Below are 23,967 nucleotides of genomic sequence, written 5' to 3'. Positions count from 1 at the left end.
TTATCTATGCCTTCTCTCAAAACTCTATGGCTTTGGGGGCACCTGGGTGGCTCAGTGGGTTAGAGCCTCTGCCTTCAGCTCAGGTCATGATCCCAGGGTCATGGGATCGAGCCCCACCTCAGGTTCTCTGCTCAGCGGGGAGCCTGCTTCCCCCTCTCTCTCTCTGCCTGCCTCTCTGCCTACTTGTGATCTCTCTCTGTCAAATAAATAAATAAAATATATTAAAAAAAAGAGAGAGAGAGAGAGAGAAAACTCTATGGCTTTCTCTCTTTGAATGTAAGATCCATAAGGCAGAGTTCTATGTTTTTCTTTGTAATGTCCACTGTTGTCTGTACAAAGCCTAAAATACCATCTAGTGAGCACCCAGAAAATATTTATTATATAGATGATAGATGGATAGATAGAAAGACAGACAGGTAGATGAGGAACATATTCTCTTCTCAATCCTGCTTTCTACTGCCTCGGTTCAAGTCCTTATTATCACATTTGGCCTATTTTTTCTGTATTTAGCTACAGAAGTGTGTGCCTATAGTTCTATAAAAACTAGAAAACATAAATAAAAATAAAGAGGGAAATGAAAGTTATATAGAGCCCCATCATCCAACGTTAACATTTTGGTATATATTCTTCTATATATATATCCTGTAGTAATAGTGTCTGCCATTGTAGCCCATCCCTGACCGTACTCCGAGATCAAGCACAGCCTTAACGTTGCCACTAGTTGCATTGGTGTCCGGAGGCTGCCATAACAAATTATCACAAACTGGTGGTTTAAAACAAGATAAATTGATTTGCTGGCACTTCTAGAGGTCAGAAGCCAAGGTACAGGCAATCTTACATGCCTTCTGGGACCCTAGGAGAGAATCCCTTCCTTACCTTTCCAGTTTCTTATGGTTGCTGGATTTCTTGGCTTAAAGCCACATCTCTCTGATATGCCTTCACATCAACATCTCTGGTGTGTGTCTGTTCTCCTCTGTCTCTTAAGATCCTTGTCATTGGATTTAGTCTCTACTCAAATAATACAGAATAAACTTATCTCAAGATCCTCAACTTAATTACACCTGCAAAAACTCTTTTTTCATATGAGATCACATTCACAGATCCTAGGGATCCCCTTTGGGGGGATGGCATGTAACCATTCAACCTACTCTACCAGCATTAAATTCCTAAAACAACATAAATCTCTCTGTGACTGCTGTGGGTTAAAAATCCTTCAGTGGTTCTCCATTGCCTAAGTATTCCAGACTTTTTTGCATGGCATGAAAAGCATTTGTGATCTGAACCTTGCCTAATCCTCCAGGACAACAGGCTTCATAATGGCAAACAGCCCTTCCTGGCCCCCCCCCCCCCCCAGTGATGTCTAAAGATAAAAATATAAAAGAAGGGATTGTTGGGAAAACTGGACTGCTTCCTAATCAGACAGCTAGAGGTACAGAATATGGAGATTTGGTATTTTGTGTAAATGTGACAATTTGAATTCATCAGTGGGTCAGAGCACTGATCATGGAGATTAGTTTATACTTGTATTTTTCATCACCTGGAACAATACTTGACATTAATAAATTATTAATATATTTCATTGAAAGGAGAGAATGGATGCAAGCATTGAATTCACGGTTCAAGAACTCGAATTCTTTTTCCCACCCAGTGTTTGCCTTTCTGCTGCCCCTCCTAGCTCAAGTTGTTTTCTACACATTTGCTTTTGAATCTCTCTTTTAGAAGAGTATTCTTATTTATGTCTCACTGAATTAATTTCTCCGAAAAGGAGCCCATTATTCCTGCCTCTCTCTATTGTTCAGATGTTGTATCAGTGCAGGATTATAGGAGCGAGGTAGAAGCTATGCTAAGTGACAAAGTGTGAAGTGTGAAATTCACATGTATTACTTAGTCATTTTCTCTCTTCTGTCTCTTTTTCCTAATGCATTAAAGGTAATAGTCTGAATCAAGCTTCTATAGTTGTTTACTCTTTTCTGACTGAATTAGCTGGGGCAGTTCTGTCTCTCTGATTTATTGTTGAGTCTCATCTACTTTCCATTGCTTTCAGGCATTATTTTTTTTTCATTCTCTTAAAAAAATTAAAATTGCCCACAGTCCTCCTCCATGGTTACTTGGTTTGACAAATTTATCAGAAAATGTAGAGAATGGCTTAGAGTAGATTGCATTAGCCCTGGTGTATCTGCGATACAAGATCATTAAGTTTACAGGAAATTTTTCTGAGATGGTGAGCAACAAAGTCCCAGCAGGAAGTAGAGCAGTAGCGGGGTACCGTGGTGGGGGTGGACAAGTGGTGGGGGTGGCCTGTCCCAGTGCAGACAAAAATGAGGATGCAGGATATTTTCTTTTGAGGATTTAAAAACAATAAAACCACCATATAATGTCAGTCTACCTTTTTTTTTTTTAATTTAGAGTTTACGTTTTTAGAGAAGTTTCAGTTTTACAGCTCAATTGAGGGGAAGGTTTAGAGATTTTCCATATAACTCTTGCTCCCCAAACTCACAGCTTCCCCCATTTATTTCAGCATCTCCCACCAGAGTGGTACATTTGTTAGAACTGATAAGCCTATAATGACACATCATAATCATCAAAAACCCATAGTTCATATTATGGCTCCCTCTTGTATTCTATGGGTTTGGGTATTCTACGTCTAATGATCTATCCATCATTGTGGTATCACACAGAATTTTTCACTGCCCTAAAAATCCTCTGTCTTCTGCCTATTCAACCCTCCACCACCCTCACACTCATCCCTGGAGACCACTAAATCTTCTTACTGTCTCTATAGTTTCATGGTTTCCAGCATGCAATATAATTGGAATCCTATGGTATATAGTCTTCTCAGATTGGCTTCTTTCACGTAATAATAAAAATTTAAGGTTCTGCTCTGTCTCTTCATAACTCAATAGCTCATTTATTTTTTGCTCTGAATAACATTCCATTGTCTAGTTATCCTACAGTCTACCATTTTTCATTCACCACTGAAAGACATCTTGGTTGCTTCCACATTTGGGCAATTACGAATAAACATCTCTACGCAAGTTTACGTATGGACATGAGTTTTCAATGCCTTGGGGTAAATATTAAGCATAATTGCTGAATCATCTGGCTAGAGCATGTTTAGTTTCGTAAGGAAGTGCTAAACTACTTTCCAAAGCATCCTATTTTGCATTCCCAGGTAATGAAAGAGAATTCCCTTTGCCCACATTCTCTCCGATCTAATACTGTCACTGTTCTGAATTCTGGCCATTCTAATAGGGGTGTAGTGGTATCTCTACTTTTTACGATCACCGTGAGCCAATAATTGTAAATGATGTCAGTGATAAAACATTCCTTCATTGAAAAAATGTATTTTGTTGGTCTAAGTTTTAAGCAATTATTCCAATGACTGCATTTTAAAATATAGGTATAAGATCTAAATTAATTTATATTTATTATTCTCTAATAAACATTGTGTTCTACGTGGAAGGTAACCATATTAACCAACATACATTAGTTCTGTGTTTTTAATATTCAGAATTGTTTAAGGTTGCTGAAGGCATGGTGCATCTTGAAGGTCTATAGCACTATATAGTCCTGAATTTAAAAAGTAGATTAAAAATAATGACAGTGCAATGACTACAAAGACCAAGATACAGAACTTGAGTTGGTTTAATTCTGTCATTGTATTTGACCCCTTAGAACTTTTTGTGTTCAAAATTTTTCTACTGAAGCAATACTTAAAAGCTGAAAAAAAGTCTATTTGGAAGAGAAAGACATGGAAATTATTATAATTTCTGGAATTTAATATGAAAAGGAATTTTTATGTCTTTAGAAAACTTACCCTGGAGTTTAGGATTTTTCTTAATGATTTGTCTATTGCTTCATGTGAAAGAAATTTTTGAAGCGAAGATTAATAAAATGTTTTTTTCAACTATTAATAATGACAGATTAAGTTCAACAAATATGGCTGTATTATCTACTGAATAAGAATGTATGAAAAGGATCAATTTGGATGATATCATTCACTAATTTGCAGAAGGTAAGGTGTAAAACCAGAAATTGTCATATTATTATTCATTACTATGTTAAATATGTAAGTATACCTTTCCCCCTTTGTCTAAAAACATAAGGTACATAAAATTGTTTACTATTTTTTAATTTTTTAACATTATATTATTTTAAATTATTTGTTAATTAGCATGATTATGTATGTGAATTTCAACAAAGGAAAATTTTAGTTTGCATTTTCTTCCCCTCTTCCAGCTAGTATTATCTCTGGCTAATCTTTTCATTTCACGATTAATATTGAAAATAAATCTGCTGCTGTATGGAAGAGGCAAATATTGAAAAAATAATGAACTGTTCTGACTTTCAAGTATGCTAGGAACTTAAGCAGTGAGGTTAACTAGGTTGCTAAAATGCTGTGCTAGGAAGGTAGAGGTTTCAAAGAATATCAATGCACAGAAAAGGAATTCTAAGAATATATCAGCCTAAATTCAATAAGAAAGAGCCAAAAGTAAGGTATGGCAGGACCTTTCATTTCTTATTTGAGGCCCCACCTATATGTAAATGATTATCGCTAGGTCCTTGTCTCTCTGATGGTATCATCCATTACCTTCTACAGTACTAAACTTTTGGGAATCTTGTCCCAGAAACCTATTGGCTTTAGGTTGCCCACCTACAAATGTATAGGTCTCTAATTTTGAGACAATTGAAATCATTAATAAATAAAATGGGTGGCTCATTTGGTTAAATGTCTGCCTTCAGCTCAGGTCATGATCCCAGGGTCCTAGGATTGAACCCCTGCATCAGGCTCCTTGCTCAGTGGGGAGCATGCTTCTCCTATGCCCTTTGCCTGCCAATCCCCTTGCTTGTTTTCTCTCTCTCTCTCTGTCAAGTAAATAAATAAAATATTTATTAAAAAAAAAAAGACTAAGGGAAAATTAGTGGAAGATTTAAAAAAACACATTGTTAATGTGTCTGTGAGTAGTTGATAATAAATAGTTTATAACTGAGAATTGCTCTTTATATTGCAGTAGGATGGGACAGACTCATCTAACACCTCCTTTGAAGACCTGGAGATGCTTCATAAAGGGTCTAATGTGGTGGGTAAGATCCTGAAGACATACATCCCCTATCTCAGAAACTACCTGAGTTATTTCAAAAATAATCCTAATACTTGGCTGGGTTTTAGAAGAGCTAATGAATATAAACAAACAGGCTTGTCAGCGTCTTGGAGGAATCGGCTGAAAGAATTTGCTAAATCCACAAAACAAGTAAATCTTTGCTTAAGACTTGCACATGCCATTAATTAAACATTTTTATTGTGTGGCGCTTTTTTTTTTTTTTTTTATAAAAAAGAAACATCTTCCATTATGTGAACAGGTCTATAAATAATGAATGGATTATTCAATTTTAGCTGAATGTCAACAAATTTTAGCCAGGTCCTGCAGAAACACAGTGCCCCATTGCCTGTCATTAAAAGAAAAGCGTTTTAACACTTTGCTAAAGACGGAGACAAACGAGAGGGAACAGAGCAGCTAGAGACCACTGGTTAAAAGGCAAACCATTGAAACATTTTTCCATATCTGAAATATGTACCAGTTACTTTCTTCCATCATCCAAGTACAGAGCTTGACTGTGAACTTTTATCAAGGCTAGTCCAGAGACCATCTAAGTACCATAAGAAATAGGAGGTAAGTTCCTATTAGGCTGGTAGTTCTCAGTTATATGCTCTATGACTTATCATCATAATCACATTTGCTTGCTTGAGTCGATTGTCTTGCCCTGATAGATGCTTAACGATAATTCTAATAGCCAATAAATATACATATTCACCATGAACCATGCATTGCGCTAAACACTTTAAATACTTTGTCCTATTTAGTTCTTACAACAAACCTATGAGTTAGGCAGGACTGCTATGTTCCCTTAACAATTCATGAGAAACAGTTGCTTTATAAGCTTGTACCTAATAAGATAATCTTTAGATATAAGAAAACTGACTCAGTTCAGGTCATGATCCTGGGGTCCTAGGATTGATCCCCACATCAGGCTCCCTTCTCAGCAGGGTTCTGCTTCTCACTCTCCCTCTGCCCACAACCCCCCACTTGTGCATGCATATGTGCTCGCTTGCTCTCTCTCTCTCTCTCAAATAAATAAAATCTTAAAACAAAAAACAAAAAACAAAAAAAAAAAAAAAGAAAACTGACTCAGGATTCAAAAATAAGCTGATTTAACTTATCAGTACTTGGCTTCTATTTATTATATAATAGCCAATAAATATTTTTCCCACAGCTCCTTGATGTCCACCCCAGGAGCCCAGAACTCCCCACACTGATTTCTTATTTCTTCCATTTTCCCTGAATTTTCTCTATACTCTTAGAATCCAGAATGAACATCTTTATTTATAAACTATGGCTTAGAAATGTCCTATAAAATGGTAGTTCTAGACTATCAGAAAAGTCTATGTTCTTCTGTTAATACCTGACAGCTAATATAGCAAGATAATAGCAAGAACTTTCTTAGAGGAAACTTCTGGACTTGGTCTTTATTAATGTCACTCCTATTTATTTAGGGATTCTTACAGGTAACAACTTGGATTATTTAAAACTGAAGAGGAAATTTACCCAGAGCAGGTCCCAGAAGATGGCAAGTTACTAGCAATACTAAGAGATAACCAGGAGCCCCACTTGAGCAAGAGCTAACCAGACATTTCTGCTTCTGTAGACAGGCTTCTGGTCACAAGCTTCCTGCAGTGTCCTAACTGCTGTTCCCACCTAAAGCACCCCCCTCCCCCATTTAAACCCACCTGCCAGCAGTCAGCACAGTCCTTGGAACAAGACCCCCTGCACTGTCCTGTAAAAAGCTCTGTAACCCTACGGGCCCACAATTTCTAGAGCGAGCTCACCTGGGTCTGCCAGCGTGAAATAAGCCTGAGTTCTCCTACTTCTCCAAATATTGCTTGGCTTTTCAGCGGTCTGATTTTTATTTTCCGCAACAAAACAACTTAATGAGGATTACTTAATGCCATGTGGAACGTCACATCTCTCTCAAGTCTACACGGTTTGAACTCATGTCCATCATGGTTAGTATTATTACTAAAACACAAATACATTTTATTGGAACCTAAGATTTTCTTGAATGCTTACTATATACTAGTGAGCACTTTACAGGAAATAAAAGATCTAATCCTTTTAATAACCTAAAATCCTAGTATCTTCTTAAATATATAGCTAAGGAAGTAAGACACAAAGACAAGGCCAGCCTGTAGTGAATACCTTTAGGAATAAGAAAATTCTTGAGCTGGGCAGAGTATTGGTGACTGGCTGCTCATATCTGAGTTCCTCTCTGAATAATGTCCTCAGCTGAGAAAGTCTCATGTCCCTTCCTGAGAGATAGACTACAGCCAATGCCTTGTTGGCGAGGCCTGCAAAAATCTGCCCCCTCCCCACACCTTACCTAAAGAGATACATTTGTGAAGATCTGTCCCAGCTCTGGAGCTCCCAGAGAGATCAGCTGAGATCTCCTTCCAAGACATCACAGCTCAACTCTTCCCTTCTGCCCAGTCCTAGTGTCTTCACACCCTGTAGGCCTCCTTCCCAGGGGTACTCCCTAATAAACTTATTGCACTTGAATCTCTTCAAAGTCTGTTTTTGAAAAATCCACTTAGAACATTTGGTAGTAGAAGTGGTCCAAGACGAGGGCAGGGGGCGGGCTGGCATTGGGGGTTACTTTTCAATGGGCTTTAGAGCTGAATTGCCCTCTCACTGGCAATAAAAAACCCTAGTGTTTGGTGGAGTAATGATCAACTCTAACAAGCTATAACAATGCAATTGTTAATATTTTCAAAGTAATGATCTTGGGCCAGAAACTGGCAGAAGGGAGTCCTGGTAGCAGCAATATGAGAAGATCTGGTAAACAGTGATTATAATGACAATGCCATCTGATGGCTTTTGGTTAGTGCCCAGGATGTATCCCAGAAAGATAATAGATTGGGAATGATTAATCACCAGCTGAAAGGAAAGTTAAAGTATCTCTTAGGTAGCATGCAAAGAGACTTACCTCTTGAGCTTAGAGCAGGAAAACTCAGGTTCCCTTTTAGGCCTTAATTTTTTAATTCTTTTTTTTTTTAAGATTTTATTTATTTATTTGACAGACAGAGATCACAAGTAGGCAGAGAGGCAGGTGGAGAGAGAGAAAGGAAGCAGGGTCCCGGGACCCCGGGATCATGACCCAAGCTGAAGGCAGAGGCTTTAACCCGCTGAGCCATCCAGGCGCCCCTAGGACTTAATTTTAAGAGCAGGAGAACACCAGAGAAGGCTGACTCATCAGCCTTAGCTAATCTGCTGTGCAAATATAGGGGACCTAGTTTGGAAGGAATGGAATCTTGAGACTTGGTATAGGGATATCTGGGTCTCTGCCCTCAAAAACCTTGAAACCACAGATTCCCTCTAAATGTTCTTCACTTGCAGAAGTGGCCAGTTCCTTCCAGTTCAAGACCAGAGCTGTCTCCTTCTCTGAAGAAAATTCAGAGGCCCGGCTCTGCAGGATTTACCTCCACCTCGCTTCCCCTCCCATCAGATCAAAAGCTGGAGTCAAATCACCATATAACCTGGCCGGAGAATCCCTGGGTCTTCTAAGGGAGGAAGCGATTATATCTTGAAGGTGCTGCCGAACATAACCAACATGTAGCAGCAGGAGCCAGAAGAAAACATATGGGACAGGATTCTGAGGATGCTAGTTTAACAAGGGCAGAATGCAGGACTGGATAATTAAGTTCATTGCTACGTGAGCATTTTCCTGTGGTACAGGATTTAATACCTAGTAAAGATTTCCAGAGATGTTCCCAATGTGGTAGGGTGTCTCCTAAAGAATTTTTTAAAAGTGATATAGAAATTCCACAACTGGGTAGAATAAAAGATGGCATTGAAAGAAAGAATCAAAAGACTTAGAGACTGAGCATGCTCTAAGGGACATATATTTAAGGCCGGAAGATATGCCAGTTGAGTGATTCAGCAGGAGAGCCGACAAGGTAGTCCCTGTACTACAGTGATAAGGAATGTGCTAGAGAAAAGAATCATTAAGTATCATTGAGAAGCTCAGTGGTGGTTAGCCTCCATAGGCCAAGACTTACAACAGAAGCTGCTGTTACACAGCTGGATTCAGTAATAGCAATAGTAAAGGCTAGTTGGTAGAATTTTCATTAAAAGCAAGGTCGGCACAAATATCATAATGAGCATATTAGTCTGCTCAGAATGCCTAATAGAGTACCATGAACTAGGGTAACAGAAATTCATTTTCTCATAGTTGTTAGAGACAGGAGTCCAAAAATCAAAGTAGAGCAGAGCTGGTTTCTGGTGAAGTCTCTCGCCCTGGCTTGCAGGGAGACCCCTTCTGTGTTCTCACATTGCCTTTTCCTCTGTGCATACACGATCCTGCTTTCTCTTTCTCTTCTCATAAGGATACCAGTCTTATCACATTAGGGCCTGATCTTTATCACATTAGGGCCTGATCTTTAAGGCCTCCTTTAACATTAAGTATTTCAAATATGTTCACACTGGAGGCTAGAGTATCAACATACGAATGTAGAGGGGACATAATTTTGTCAATAACAATAAACATCTAGATTAGCAACTATATGGTCTGACTATATAGAAAGCTATGAAAGTGGCTAATAGAACATGGCATTCTGATAAGGCTGTTCAGATTCTGGTGGTAGCATATTTCATACTTAAAAATACTGTTCTGACCCATTTCCAGGTGATACAAAAGATTATCAGCTGAGACTCCAAATAAGAAGGGGGTCTCCAGTAGTTTAGGCTCTTGTATAAGTAGTTCTGCTACTTGGGCTATAAATCCTACATATCCTATGGTATGGAAATATCTATAATGGGAAAAGGTATCATATGTAGTTTTGGGGAAGCTATAATAGGAGAATCAGAATATAGGGTGGGACAAGACCAGGAATATTCTGAGATCCTGACAAATAGGCTTCAAGGAACCTTGTGTCCATAATTATCTATCATGAGCTAGGTTCTATCAGACCCACCATGTCATAAGATAGAAGTAATATTTCTGGGAGAGAACATAAGTAAGCTGAACAAGCAAGTGGTCCAGACACCATATCAACCACCAGAGTTACATGGGTTCCTCTTCTTTAGCTCACCATGTGGCTACATGGGGGAATCACTTATGACCAGCTGACAGGAGAGGTACAAAAACAAGTTTCAGCCACACTCAGCAGTGACATTAAAAGGGAAAGGCAGGTAAAATACTCCCAGTCCGCAAAGCTTTGGCCAGTGTATTTTTTCTTCCCTTTATCTGGACAGACAAGTGTCTTGGGGGAAGAAAATATAAAATGACAATGGACAGTGACAAATAATTTTTCTTGTTGCTTAGGACTTTGAAGAAAAATGATTGAGAGATAAGGAAACAATGAATTCAAACAAGAGGAATGAGAGAAGGCAGGAAGTGCAAAGATCCTGATGTCATGTGTTAATGCCAACACTAATCAGAAGACATCTGTAATAAAACAGACACCAAAAAGCCAAGTAGACAGAATAACTTGGCCAGTCTCTAAATTTGGTCACCCTGCGCCAGCATAATGGATTTACAAAGTAGACATGGTAGTAGAAATGGAGGCTATACATGGCCTCAACAGCATGACTTTAACTTACCAAGGCTACCTTAGCTACTGCTAATGTCAAATGTCCAAACCTCCATTAGCAAAGACCAATACTGAGCCTCCAATATGACACCCCCACCCTCAAGAAGACCAACCAACCCAAAAGCAAAACAAAACAAAACAAAACCAATCAGCCACTTGATGACTCAATGACAAGTTGATTACAACTGGACTTCTCTCATCCAATAAAGTATAAAGATTCATCTTGACTAGAATAAATACCCAAGATAGATATGGATTTATCTCTCAGAGTCTCAACCAGCACTATGATCTTAGGGATTAGAGACTATTTTATCCTCCAGCATAGGACTATATACAATGTCATTGCAGTCTAATGATCCTACCTTACAGCAAAATAGATGTGATTGTTGACACATGACTATAGGATCCATTGGCCCTATCACATAGTATACCACCCAGAAGCTTCTGGGATACTTTTTTTTTTTTTTAAGGATTTTATCTATCTATCTATCTATCTTTCTATCTAATTTATTTAAGAGAGAGAAAGAGAGAGCACAAGCAGAGGGGAAGAGGCAGAGGGAGAGGGAGCAGCAGACTCCCTGCTGAGCAGGGAACTCAACACAGGGCTTGATCTCAGAACCCTGAGATTATGACCTGAGCTGAAGGCAAATGCTTAACTGACTGAGCCACACAGCTGACCTTCTGTGATTCTCTTTAAAGGCATTATTCTCTTTAAAGCACATTATCAAAGATGCAGAATACACACAAAATCACCCATTTTAGCTTTTTATCTCAGTAGGTAAATGCATTAGTCTAGGAATCAAAGACTGAAGTGAAAGTAGTGCTATTTACCATCATCCTAGGTGACACTTTTGGAGAATTTGTGCTTCTCAACCTCACAACTCTGAACTTTGCAGTTTTAGAAACCATAGTTCCCAGAGGGAAATACTTTCACCACGGGCAGAGGAAAATGTCTTTTATTTTTTTTTTTAATTTTATTTATTTATTTTGACACAGAGAGATCACAAGTAGGCAGAGAGGCAGGCAGAGAGAGAAGGGGAAGCAGGCTCCCCACTCAGCAGAGAACCCGATGCGGGGGCCCGATCCCAGGACCCTGAGACCATGACCTGACCTGAAGGCCGAGGCTTTGACCCACTGAGCCACCCAGGCACCCCGAGAAAAATGTCTTAATAAATTTTAAGTCATGGTTGTTGCATGTTACTTTGGTCTCTGTATACCAAGAGATCAACAAGAAAAGGGTGGAGGAAGGAGTAATTGATTCTGATCAGTTACCTGACTTGGGGTAGCTTTTACTCAGTATAAACAGGGAAGAGCATGTTAGACACCCAGATTACCCACTATAATGCCTCCTACTCAATTTGGTAGTAAATACACACGAGCAGTGGCCATGGCCTGGGGAAAGCATGGCCATCAAGGACTCAGATTCCTCAAATCTGATGAGGGTATTTGTCATCCCACCAAATTAGCTTTGACACCAACAGAAGCATTAGTGGACGGTGCAGAGAATTGAGCATGGATGATAGGGAAGAGGCATGATGAGTTCCATTTTGTCTTCTAGTTCAGCTGCAGTAGCACGGCCTGTAGTTATTCCACTCAACATTCTCTTCTAAATTTCCCTGGTAAAAGAGAACAATAGAATCCTAATGGTGCCATTTCCACAAATTATATGAAACAATTGGATCTGAGTAGCACAAGTCGTGGACAACAGAGAACACTGCGTGCGTCCCCAAGATTCCACCTTCACAACGAATGCACTCATTCCCCCAGCTGCTGGGAAGAGTGGAGAGCCGACAGCTATCAGCTGAGACCTTCCTGGGGATTTTTCTCAGCTGGAAAGAGATCCCCCCAGCTCCTAAATAGGATCATCTCCAGGAACTGCTTGAGTCCAGTGACTGATGAGTATAGAGATATAAGGGTTTGGCGCCCCTGCTTCAGAGAGAAATCCCAGTAAGTCATTCTAACTCCCAAGCAACCTGTGAGACTCTCTGCTGTGCCTGCATCATATCGACTCAACTCCTCCTTCTGCCTCACCTTGCTCCTTTATTCCCCTACATGCATTGACTCAGCAGTGCAATCATAGCCCCGTGTCAGAATCTGGTTCCCAGGCAATTCCTCTAAACCAGAGGCAGAGGCACAAAGGTAGCTCAGGCAATCTAAATCCAGAGCCTGAGCTGACTGCCTTCTGAGTAGCAGGCTAAATGTCTTCTCACATCCCATTCGGTTTTGACCCCAAGCCCTTTCTGTGACATTCTATTTATGCTTAGTGGTGCAACAGATATAGTTTGCTTTTCTCTGGTAGTGCCCACAGGTTGCACTGATTTCCAAAGCCTGCACTGAAAAACACTTAACTAGGGACAAACAGGAATGTTATAACTCCCAGCTGAACCCTCTTGCGTGTAATGGCAGTAAAAGCACCCTTCCATCTGGCTGGCTGATCTACCGCCAGCATCTTTGACCTCTCTGGAGATGAAACAAATAATTGGGGACAGCTTTATGTGGCCATGTTATCACCATTAGACGATATCTTGTGTCATACTTCCACATGCCAGTGATCAGTAATGGGGTTTTTATATGTTAAAGTGCGTGCTCAGGACGGACACTGGGCTCATTATACACATTCAGACATTTGAGAGTTGAAGGAGTTCTTCATACATAGGCAGATTAGGGCTTTTTCCCTAGTCAAAAGAGAACAGAATCCTAATGGTGCTGTTCCCACAAATTTTATGAATCAACTGGATCTGAGTGGTACAAGTATGTCTCTGATAGCTTTGGGAATGGTATAGTAGAAAAACCCAAACAGGGTTGGAAGTCGAAAAGACAGGTTGTAGCTCTACCCTCTGCCTGGGTGGCCCTGAGCACATGAGTTGATCTCACTCTGCTTCACTTTCACCTCTTCTACAATGGTGCTGGAAAACAGGGGGCACTTCCTGGATTTTCAGATAACGTTCACCCATTTGGGAAGTGCCCTATTTTCTGCCTGTTTGAAAAACATCCACAAAGAATTCTTCCAGACAGGGTAAGACATTTTTTTTCATATCGGCTCTAAAGGAAGCAAAAATAAATATTTCTAGCTAGGGTGGGTGCAAATGTCTCCAGACCACACTTCCCTAGGTGTGGACATTCTGTTTTATCATCTCTGGCCAGTGACTGTTCTAGATATAGAAAATGACAGGAGACTTATATCAGGGACTTATGTGCCTGGAGGATTAACTGGAGGATACATCCCAAGAATATGAGCACAAAGTTCCATTTATTATGTTAAAAAGGGGAGCAGGTGTGTGTGTGTATGTGTGTGTGTGTGTGTGTGTGTGCGAGCTTGTATGCATGTGTGTGTGTTGGAGAGATTGCCTATCAGCCATTCTTCTGAATATACACCAATATTAACTCCAAAACATTTCTTCCCATGGGAATTTCATCCTGATACACATTTATACATCCTCAGCTCTATCTTTCTATACCCTTTCAAACTGCTTGAGAGAAAACAAACAAACAAACAAAAAACACTGATTAAATTCATAATCAAAAAGCTCCTAAGAAAGAAAAGCCCAGAACCAGATGGCTTCACTGGTGAATTCTACCAAAGCTTTAAAGAAGAATCAATGCCAGTCTTTCTCAAACTCTTCCAAATAATTGAAAAGGAAGGAACTCATCCAAACTCATTTATGCCTAGCATTACCTTGATACAAAAGCCAGGCAAAGACATCACAAGAAAACTATAGGCCAATATCCCTGATGAATACAAATGCAAAAATCCTCAACAAATACTAGCAAACTGAACCCAACAGCATATTAAAGGGGTCATACACCATGACCAAGTGGGATTTATCTGTAAGATGCAAAGATGGTTCAACGTACAAAAATCAACTAATGTGATACACCATATTAACAAAAAAAGGCTAAAAATGACATAATTGCTTCATTTAGGTGCAGAAAATATTGCCAAAATTCAACACCTTGTCATGATTAAAAAACTGGCAGTAAACTAGGAATAGAAGTAGATTATTTCAACATAATACAGGCCATATATGAAAAGCCAACAACCTATATCATTAATAGCTAATATCTACTTTGAAAAAATGAAAAAATTTCCTTACAGATCAGGAAAAAGATAAGGATGCCATTTTCACCACTCTATTTAACATAGACCAAAAGTCCTAGACAGAGCAATTAGGCAAGGAACAGAGTTATAGGGCATGCAAATCAGGAAGCAAGAAGTAAAACTGTCCCTGTATGCAGACAATAAGATCTGTAGAGAAACACTAAGGAGTCCAGCCAAAAAATATGAGAATTAATCAAGGAATCCAGTAAAGTTGTAGGATATAAGGTTAACATACCAAAAGCACTTGTATTTCTATTCACTCGTAATGCTATCTGAAAAGGAAATTAGAAAAACACTGCCATATACAATGACTAAAAAAAAAAAAAAAAAAAAAAAACCTTAAGAATGAATTAACCAAGGGCATGAAAGATCTGTAAACCAAAAACTTTGAAACACTGCTAAAAGAAATTAAACAAATAAAAAGGAAACACATGTTTATGGATTGGGAGACTTGATATTGTTAGAATGTCCATACTACCCAATGCAATCTGTAGATTTAATGCAATTCCTATCAAAGTTCCAGTGGCATGTTTTACAGAAATAGAAAAAAAAAAAAAAAACAATTTAAAACTCATGTAGAACTACAAAAGGTCCAGAATAGCCAAATGAATCCTGTGAAGTAACAGCAAAGCTGGAAGCATCACACTTCTTGACTTCAAATTATATTCCAAAGCTACAATAATCAAAAATGTATGGTACCGGCATAAAAACAGACATATGGACCAATGGAACAAAACAAAGATTCTAGAAATAAATTCATGTATATAGAGTCACCAGATTTTCAACAGGGTGTCAGGAATACACAATGGGGAAAGGATCATCTCTTTAGCAAACAGTTTTGAGAAAATTGGATATCTACAAAAAAAGAGTAAAATCAGACCTTATCTTAGATACACAAATAAATTCAGCATGGATTAAAGAGTAAAATATAAGGCCTGAAATGATAAAATCTTAGGAAAGAACAAAGGGAAATTTGTATGATACTGGTCTTGGCAATGATTCCAGGGACATTGAAACAAAAACACAGACTAAGAAACCCAAACCCCAAAACCCAAAAAAACAAAGAAACAACAAAAATAAACCAAGTGAGTCTACATCAAACTAAAAAGCTCTGTCTTGCAAGAGAAATAATCAAGAGAGAAAAAGCAACCTACAAGCCAGAGAAAATATTTGCAAATCGTATTTATGATAAGGAGCTAGTCTTCAAAATATATGAGACTTCTCTAACTCAATACTCAAAAAACTAATAATCCAAATACAAAATGATCTAAAGACTTGAGTAGTCATTTTTCCAAGGAAGACATACAAATGACTAAAAGGTATTTAAGGGAAAAAGTAAAGGCTTAACCTCACTGATCATGCTAGTTGCCAGGGGTCTGGGAAAGGGGCGAAGGGGAATTACTAATTAATGAGTATAAAGTTCTGGTAGAACAAGATGAATAAACTCTAGAGTTCTGCTCACAAATTATAACTAGTGAACAAGAATGTATTGTGCACTTAAAATTAAAGAAGGTCAATCTCATGTTAAGTATTCCTACAATAATAGAATTAAGTTAAAAGGCAAAAACAAAGAGCAACCCCGAACCCTGAGATCTAGGACTTAGGATTCAAAACCTCTGGATCCAAACTGTATTATTGTTGATTGATCTTTGACCATTATAATATTCTCTCTCTGAACCATACGTTTATATGTGTTAATAATTTGGAGCATAAAATGCTTGGTTTTTTTTTTTTTTATTTGTTTGTTTCTCCTCTTCTTGCCCACTCTTCTCTTGCTCCTGCTCATCTGCATTTCCCGAGGAGAAACCATCCCTGAGAGATGAGCTAAAATATGGGGGCCCTTTTCTTAATCATCCTACCCTTCCCATCACAGACTCTTAAAATGCTGGGATCGAAGTTTCGTGACATAGTTTACCACTGAAGCAATGCTCGGTTCAGTGATTAAATACCAGACAAGAAGGATCTAAAGGGGCAAGCCATTTCCTTAAATAATAAAGCTGTCCGGTTAATATGTAATGAAGAGGAGTATTTGTTCATTACAGATTCAGTCTCATCCTCCTACCCCTGCTCTTTTCTCCTGCCTCTCCCTGGCTTTCCTCATAGTTCCACAGGGTGCTCAAATTGACTAGGACTCACATGTTAATAAATCCATAGATCAGGAGTACATTTAACTTACTTATTCCTGCTTAGAGACACAATGCAATTACCCATATACTAGAACTTCATGCCAAGAGGAAGAGACTTGTAATGAAAATTCCTAGCTAGAAGAGCTTCTTCGCAAGATGCAAATGAATAAGTGTCTTATTACAGCTACACATGCAGAAACGGATCCCCTCAAACACACTGAATATTCCTACGTAAATCTTGTATGCTGCCAAGGTCTGAATGATAGCTAGTAAGCGGCAGGCCTGGAATTCAAAGCCAGATCTATCTGAACCCAAAGGCCATGATGTCTTGCAGAGTATCGGTCTGCCCAGCTTCTTCTAAACTCACTTAAATTTGGTCCGTAGATGTTTTTGCTCACTGAGGAAGTCCCTGCACCAAACTCAGTGCCTGGTAGTTAGGAGACTTTAATAAGTAGCCGTTCAATGAATGAATACTTCTCTAGACATAAGCATCTCCTGAAGGGGGCACAGTGACCTTCCATCAGGAGAGGCCCTCCATAACAGAACAGAAACTTGTGTTTCTGTATTTGGTGAACACATAACTAGATAAACACAGCTTTGGACATGGATTGAACTTTCAGTGTTACCCAATCCCACCCCTGTATTTCAGGTTAGGAAGCCAGACCACAGAGAGGAAACAGCTTGTCCTAAACCTCATAACTAATTGATGAGCAGAACAGAATCTGATCTCAGGTTGTTCAGCTTTGTTTGGAAAAGGCTTCCTGTGCCTATTGAAAATGATGAAATGATGAGCGACCTTTCAGCCAAGCGACAGTAGCTGAGGTGACCTCTCAAAATATTTGATCAAAACTAAATTACTATGATATCGTTATTTTTAATCCGTTTGTTTTTAACTTTTAAACTAGGTTGTAAATGAATTATGAATCACCATGACAATATCAAAGAATCTGACTTTGACTATGTATTTACCATTACCAATGGGTTTTACAAATATATTCATATCTTTTCATCATCATTCATATCTTTTCTACCCCTTGTTTTCCACTTAAAGGACTACTATTAGCATTCCTGTTAGTGACGCGCTCCCTTGGTTTTTGTTTGGTTAGGCAAGTGTTTTCCCCTCATTTCTGAAGGACAGCATTTCCAGGTAAAACATACTGGGTTGATAGGGTGTTTTGTTTTGTTAAATGTGGAGAAAACAGAACCCTTATGCATTGTTGGTGGGAATGCAAACTGATACAGCCACTGTGGAAAAATTTACGGAGGTTCCTCAAAAAATTAAAAATACAACTACTATATAATCCCGAAATTCTGTTTTTTGCTAAATATCTGAAGAAAATGAAATCCTTATCTCGAGTGAGCTATATCCCTGTTGGAGGAGGATACGACTTCTGGTGGACCCCCATGCTGGACCTGGGCAATCAGGAGGCTCCTCACTCCCTTTCCTGTCTTTGGATTGTACACTCTGCCCCCCCATTCCCATAGCTGGAGCTCTTTCAAGGATGCAGCGTTGAGAATGCAAGGCATTATTAAGATCACCTGGACTGAATACTTGACTGAGCTCAGATGAGGCCTCTGTATAAACTATGAGGTTCTGGTGGGGGAGGAGGGAGATCTACTTGTCTTGTGGCCATACAAGACAAGGCTCACATGTAAATTCCCTTGGTTATTAAACCCGTCAGCTACCAGTCTGCAGCGGCTTGCCTCTTTCGTTTCTCCTTGCCCTCCATGTAGAGGGCCATGTTTCAGATTCAACCCAGGAAATTCCCAAGTTTGCAAGCCAACAATCCCCATGTCCATTGTGGCATTATTTACAAAACCAAAGATGGGGAAACAATTTAAATTGACATTGACAAATGATTGTGTTTAAAAAATGGTGTATATATACAATGGAATATTATTCAGTCTTAAAAAAGAAGGAAATCCTGCCAGCTGCCACAATAAGGATTAACCTTACAGGTACCACTCTCACTGAAATGACTCCAATAAAGAAAGACAAATTCGATACGATCTCACTTATATATGGAACCTAAAAAAAAAAAAATACCCCAACTCATAGAAAAAAAAACAGATTAGTGGTTACCAGAGGGGCCTGGGTAAAGGTGGTCAAAAATATAAACCTCTAGCTTTATAACAAATAATCTGGGAATTTAAGGTACAGCAGGGTGGCTGTACTTAATTATACTGGATTATATATTTGAAAGTTGCTGAGAGAATAGATCTTAAAGTTTTCATTATAAGAAAAAATATATGCCTATGTGAGGCAATGCATGTTAACTACATTTACTGTGGTAATCATTTCACAACACTAATACAAATGTCAAACAATTATGTTGTTGTAAGCTTACACAATGTGATGCCTATGTCAATTGTAACGTCATAAAACTGGAGAACATAAAAGAAATAGAAATAAAAGTACAGAAAGTAAAAGAAATAGAAAAAAGAAATAGAAAAAAGAAAATTAAAGGAACAGAAAAGAAATATTTAATCCATCCTACAGCAAAGATACCACCCAATTGGAATAAATGCTGCCCAGTAAGGGACGTCGTGACATTGCTCGAAGCAGGAACACCCGCCTCACAGCACGTGCGTCTGTGGGCTGTTTGTTTCACCTCCACCTGTTCCTTTTCTGCTCGGATTGGTTAGTTCATCTGTAAGGATTTATTATCCCCCCTCACTCCTTGTCTCTCCTCTCACGTAACCAAGGGGAAAGGCAGTAACGAAACACAGCACGGGAAGAAAAAAGGCAGTTCCATGTAGCTAATGAGATGCTGGGACTAGGGCTGAATCTTGAGGAGCCCATTGCGTAAGATGATGCCACTGTTGGCCTTTAAGCAGGCTGAGAGTGACAGCTAAGCTTCTGGGAGTCCCATGGAAAACCTCACAGGCAGCTCGCTGGCTGGATAGAAACATCCTAAATGTTTTGAACATCATGAAGATTCTTTCAACACCAATATGGTGACTCCTGATACAGTTGTCAGGAGTGTTGAAAGACCAATACGATGACTCTTCCCTCACCAACGCCATGGGCCAACTGAAAGACAATGTGATGTCCCCACCCAAAGAATGCCTTGCTCCTCACAGGATCTGTTTTTCAGTGTTTATTTATATGGGGGATATGTTCTCAGTCCCAAAGGATGTTGACCTCATTGAGAACTAAGTCCAGGTTTTGATAATTTTTTTTTTTATAAAAACTGGTTGAGTAGCCTTAAAATAAATTTTCTCTCAGAAAAATTGGAACTCTAACTCAACATGCTGATTTAATTGGAATATCAGAAACATAAAATTTAATCTTTGGAAGGGACTATGAAAAATCATTAGGTGTGGTGTAAGTGCCTGACCCTTTAGCTTTTTTGATCGTAAAGTAAATGTCTGATGTTACGCTTTGACTGTGGAAGCATCCATTTCAAAGACACATGTCTCCATAAATACCTTGCTGGCCACAGTAGTCCCTTACAGTCAACCCATGAAGCTCCCCTTTCAGAAAGTCTTGAGGGGCCTAGAAAACTGGCCAATTGCTTTTCTGCTTCTGTGTTCTAATTCCTGCTCTTGCATTTTGAATTTCTTAATAAAGAGTGGAACCATGAGAAGCTAGAACCCCACCCTCAACTCCAATAAGAAGGCAGAACCCTATGCCTGCTCTATCCCTCTCTCTTCCTGCAAGCTCACTGTGTGTCCCCCGGCAGCCATGCACCCTCCAGAACTTGTAAGTGCTTTGTCAGCTTTCCCTGATCTTATTGCTGAGGTCCATTTTGTAATCATTATCAGAACCACAAGGGCCAGCAGAGTGACTATGATGGTTCCAGTTAGCACATGTCTGTGGGGGCTCACCTTGGGCCCAGGTGAGTGCCCCGAGGCATCACCATCCATAGGCTGAGATCGACACAAAACACTAGGCCACCTCTTCCTCAGAATAGAGATGCTCTTTAGAGAGACTTCAGGATACTTGTATCCTTCCCTGTCTTGGGTTCCCTCTGTGGTCAGAATGCAAATCATCCCCTCTTGATGCCATTTTCTTAAATTGTGGTAAAATACTCATAAAAGTTACCATTTTAACCATTTTGAAGTGTATAATTCAATGCCATTAAATACATTCACAAGGTTCTGCAACCATCACCGCTATTGAGTTCCAGAACTTTTCCATCGTCCCATTTGTTCTTAAAGCCAGTTTCTTTATGACTCTTTCTCTCTCTCTCCCTTTCAATCTCTCCCTTCTCCACCCACTCTTTCTCAATATTTCATTGACTGTCAGCAAGTATTAGAGTCTCTCAGTGAAACAAAGTGAGGCAGGATAGGACCAGACATGCAGCCAGCAAGTATTTATTGAATGCCTCCCACTGGATAGTTCTACCGTGAATATGAAATTGGGATGGAAATCAAGACTGTAAATTCCAATTCTAGTGTATTTAATAGCTACCCTACCTGTACGGATGTCCCCGTGTTCAACGGATAGCTGAGAACTAATATATAAAGTTAAAAGTAATGACTCTTTAGGACTCTCAGGTCCACTGAAAAAATGAAATGTTATTAGGTGTGTCAACTTCCTTTGGGAAGAGTAAGTATAAGGTGTTACTGACCTCAGGGAGGGGGAAAGAGTGAAAGCGGTTTTAAAAAAATAAAAATAAAAATTCATCCTGTGGTCCTCTAGAGGACGCCATATCCAAGTGGCGGTTAACAGACATGCATCATCTTGAACCAGGAGTGAGATCATTAAATAGTTGGTTAGCATCATATCCGAGCCGACTTTAAACTGCCCAAAAGATGTATCCAAACCTCTTTAATTTCAGTTCTCTTTTATTATTTGGCTCAATTTTTTTCTTTTACTCCTCCAAACATGACTCATATTTTCAACCACACGGTTAGGATTTGAAAAGTCTTTGTTAAATACCTATCTTTGTAAATGAATGAGTGAGCTGTGAATGTGTGAAAAAATTATTTGTAAGCTGAGTTTTGTAAGCTAGTTCATCACAAAATGAGTTTTGTGATGAAGCAATGAAGAGTTTGTAGTGAACTAAGTTTTTCAGTTAATTTCTTTGGGGAGGAGGCATTGGCCCATAAAAATCGGGATATCAGGAGACACCATTTTTTCCCCATCCCACAGCTGGAAATGGAAAACACTGGTTCTATGGGAATCTAGTCTGAGTGATGCTGCCTTGCCCCAAAGAGGAACACTTCACTGCTATTCTGCCAACCTGAGGCAGAAAGGATTACTTTTCTGAAGAACTCCTTGCTCCCTCTGCTGGCGGTACGGAGTACAACACATACATTGGAAGTCTCATTATTCATTATGGTATGAACATGGAAATCACGCGGGACCTCTGGGATGCAGAATTTATTTGGTTGAAATTAAATGAAGAGTCTCTTACCAGCTGTAGCAAAATAATGGCAGAAAACAATAATTAACATGAAAATAATAATGGCTAATATTTGTCAAAACTAACTGTGTTCCAAGCATAATTTCAGGCACTTTACATGTATTTTCCCATTGAGGAGCTTTCTCTGTGGCTGGTAGTAGATTACTATAATTTGGATTAGGGTGTGAAGTAAGAGGAATCATTGTTCAGTCTCCTAACAACAACAACAACAACAAAATGTTTTGTTTGGTATCAATTTTAGACTACCACCTTCAAAAAAGAGATTCTTTTTTAAACTTGAAGATTCAGAAATAAATACTTCCTAAAAACCAAGTAGGGAACTCTCAGATTAAAAGCTGTTGTACAAGTATAAATAGTGAGGTTATTTTCTTGGGCTTTTTATTTGTTTTTTATAGTCAAGGTCAATCCTATACACTAGCCATTCAATTTTAAGAGCCCAAACATGTTAAAATCAGCGCTTCAATCAAAATTCATCCAAGTTCTCAAAGCTCACATTGGAAAAGTTCCTAGATGGACCTCGTTGAGTGGAAACATTCTGCTGTTTGTGTTTTGTTTTCCATCAACTTTTTATTTTTTTGCTCCAAAATGCAAAATGCTTTGGCAGGAACTAGTGGAATCATGTTAATATATTTACGATGCAGAAATGTTTCATTTTATAAATATTTTGAGAAAGGAATATGTAGTTAAGAAGACTGCATGGAGTATGAAAAGATAACAGATTTGGGAATCAAGCAGATGTGGCTTTGAATCTTCTGTAACGTGGGGATAATTATAAGATCTAGAGCTATTCAAAGTGCTGCTGATAATGGTGCCGGACTCAGTTCTCGGCAAATAGCAAGTGTTATCAGTAAGGGTCCAACAAGATAGATACATACATACATGCATTAATAGGTAAGAAGACACTTGGGCAAGGATTTGATCTTAGGAAATCATTGTGGGAACTGGTTCAGCAATGTCTATAAGACTGTTGTCCTCATGACTGGTGCTGAGCTTGAAGTCCATAACGCAGGAGGCCAGAGGCAGGAAGGGCAGATGTACATAAAGCTGGGAAGAACAAGAACAAACTAGAACCCACAAGTAAGAGTTGGAATTTAGGAGGACAAACTAAACCCTGTATCAGTTCTTATTGACTACGGCCTTGGTGGTATGCATGTCCTGCAGAAGCTAGACACCCATGGAGACTGTCACAGAGCTGAATACACACATCTGGCCCAGGAGTCCGATAAGCTAAAGGAGGATCAAGAAAAGGTGGGACCATTGGCACCCATTCTTCTCATGCCCATAAGGTAAGCAAGCCAATAAACAACAGTGTGTATGACGGTCAGATGGTTGCTCCTTTGTTTCTTCCCTACAAATCTCACACTACACATAAATCTCTTTTTTCGCCCACCCAAACCAGAAACCCACAAAAAAAAAGAGAATTTTGGAGAGATGCTTCAGTCTAGCCAAGTAGACATATTACAGAGCAACCACAGTACCAGTCCATTAACTGCAAGCTACTGGTATCTGTGAATTACTCGCAAGGCACCCTCTCATTTAAAAAAAATTAACCAGAGCTAACATCATTTAGTTACAAAGCTTTACTTGGCATCTAGTAATGGGGGAGAGAAGATACAATCATGACAAACAATGAAAACCATTGTGAAAATGATTTTAACATGTAAAAAGAGAAGTTCAAGAGAAGTGGCAAATGTAAGTAGAAATCAGAGTTCCACTTTGAAT

The sequence above is a fragment of the Mustela nigripes genome, chromosome 4 (genome assembly GCF_022355385.1).
Source record: "Mustela nigripes isolate SB6536 chromosome 4, MUSNIG.SB6536, whole genome shotgun sequence".
In the NCBI taxonomy this organism is placed as follows: domain Eukaryota; kingdom Metazoa; phylum Chordata; class Mammalia; order Carnivora; family Mustelidae; genus Mustela; species Mustela nigripes.
This window is presented reverse-complemented; position numbering follows the sequence as displayed.